Genomic DNA, 2,856 nt, shown 5'->3' with positions numbered 1-2,856 from the left:
ATTTTTCATAATTATGTATACTTTCATATGTCCATACACGTGTAACTGTGTTTAATTTAATAATATTAATAACGTTAAAGAAAAAAATATTGATAGACTTGGAAAAATATATATATATTATAGGATACAAGTGTAATTAATCCCTGACCAAATATTGTTGATTTATTAAAATCTTCTAATGCATGAATATAATATTAACTATAACATGAGAATTTAGTTTTAGGTCTTACCTTGGCTCCAATCATCAAGTTTGCCCAAACACTCTGAGCCTTCAAGATGATTAGCGCTGAATGTTCACCATACAGATGTCTTATCTATAAAGAATTATGTTTCACTTGCCAGACCAGTTTGGATATTAATCTTTGTTTTTATCTTGTTTCCTGATTTCAAGTTATTGGTCTAGTAAAATCAAGCCAACCTTCATTTATAAAAAAAAACAGAAGCTGACCCAATCTGCTTTACACATCAGTTAAAACTATGTTTGAATATGGAGCCACAATAAAAATTCATTTTATTGATAGTAAAATACCTTTGAATATTTTTAAATATGGCAAATAACTCATCCAGGTTGATGGATCAACCTATAAATATATAGACACCTGACTTCCACATCCACATGTGATTTTTTTTTTTACTGTTACAATAAAATTGGAGCACCCAGTTGTCTACCATGGTGTAGCATAAAGAATCCCTTTTACTGGCACAAACATGAGGACGTTTTACCAGTGTCGATGCCATGCCGAAGCATCCTGAGGTTGCGCCAGCTTCACTTCTCACTTCGCACACCCATGACTTCAGTACTACAAACTGTTTACATGCCGTTTTTTGCACATCTTTCCTGAACTGTTGCTATATTGCTCTTTTGCACAACATTTTGTTTACATTTTGGCTACTGTTCACTTTGTCTTGTTACAACGGGTTTACTGGCGGAGCTATTTTGTGTTTAGTGTTTTGTCCTGCACTGTCTTGTGTTGTCTTTGCACTGTCTTGTGTTGTCTTTGCACTGTCTTGTGTTGTCTTTGCACTGTTTGCACCAGGTTGCACACATGCACTTTATGTGGCGAGGACACTTACTAGTCTTAAGCCCTGTGTTTTCTGTTTCTGTGATTGTTGTTTAATGTAGCACCAGGGTTCTGGAAGAACGTTGTTTCATTTCACTGTGTACTGCGTCAGCTATATATGGTTGAAATGACAATGAAAGCTTCTTCTTGACTTGAAATTCTTCTTGACTTGAAATTCAGTTGTGTTCCACCTCATGAAGATTTTGGACCTTCAAAAGATAGATGCCGAACGTGCAAACATCCTGAACCATCTAGAAATGTATGAGTGCCCTTTGGATCCCACTTCATGTAGAGTTATGACATTAAACTTTTTTGAACATTTAAAGGCTCTGAATGGAGTTGTTGGTATTGGATCTATGACGATCTCAGATGTTGAGGTATTTTATGAGTTGCTCAGAGGCTCCTGGTTCCAAAACGTCAATTGACTGCAGAAGACTGTAGAAGGGACATTACTCCTAATCACACTCTTCGGTGCTCATGTTAGTTCTCACTCTCCGGTGTTTTCTATTGTTTTGAGATTTATAATCACACTCTTGATATTTCTAAAATGAGGACGGTTCCCCTTTTGAGTCTGGTTCCTCTGAAGGTTTCTATCTCATAACATCTAAGGGAGTTTTTTCTCGCTACAGCCGCCCCAGGCTTCATCATTAGGGATAAACACTTATCATTCACAAATAATTTTTGTTCTACAATTCTTACGATCTGTAAAGCTGCTTTGAGACAATGTCGATTGTAAAAAGTGATATAGAAATAAACTTTAACATGAAGTGGAAGAACTGAATTGTCTGCACAGAGTCCCAGGTTTCATTGCACACATTTGGAATGAACTAGTGTCAGAGTGCCAGATCTTCTTAACTGATATCAGTGCTCAACCTCATTGATGCTCTTTAGCCTAATGCTTTATCATTGGAATAGCAATAAAGCATAATGCAAAAAAGCCTGAAAAAGCAAAACAATCAAATCTAATGAGTATAAAAAAGGAGTCATGCTATTCCAATGATAAAGCATTAGGCTAAAAGTTTTTTAAAACTAGATGAGCTTTCTCACAAGAGAAATAAACTTCTTTTGGTTTAAAATTCATGATAGAATTTGGGTATGTTGCCAAATTATTATTTACCTAATGATATACACCAAACATGAACGGACAGACTAGAAGACGATTGAAATATCAGTGGTACATCCCCAGCTTGTAACATGGCAGGTTATTTGTCATGCATTGGAACATTGAGTGTGCACTAAACCATACAGTATGACTGGATATTAATAGTGGCCTGACATTGTATTGAATGCTGTATTTCAAAAGTGGTGGACATAGTACAAAAACTATGCTCTAGAGTAAAAGTAGAGATACGCTCAATATAATATTTTTCCAATAAGAGTGAAAGTGCTCCTTTCAAACCTTCGAGTTAAAGTAAGACAAGAAGACAGGGGTTTAAACATTTATTAACCAAAAACATACAGCTGTTCTGGTTTTTTTTCTTTCTTTTTTTTCTTTTACAAATAATTCACTTTGTAAAAAGAATGCATAAAAATTAAATAAAGTGTAGTAAATATAATGAAAGAGAATATTGGTAATATTGATAGGGGTAGGAAAATAGTAGGACAATGCAAAGGTAAAAATGTAACAGAGACAAAATATAAATGTATTTATAGTGTTTAAATTAAATTTTTAATATACCGTATATGCACAATATCAAAAAAACAAAACTTGAATGGGATTTAGAGCAGAGAACATTAAACAATCAGAGAAATATGTTGTGTGAAAAAAATGATAGAAATAAAATAGCACAGTCAT

Source organism: Silurus aristotelis, assembly GCF_946808225.1.
Source record: "Silurus aristotelis genome assembly, chromosome: 18".
Lineage (NCBI taxonomy): Eukaryota > Metazoa > Chordata > Actinopteri > Siluriformes > Siluridae > Silurus > Silurus aristotelis.
Note: the sequence above shows the minus strand (reverse complement) of the source record.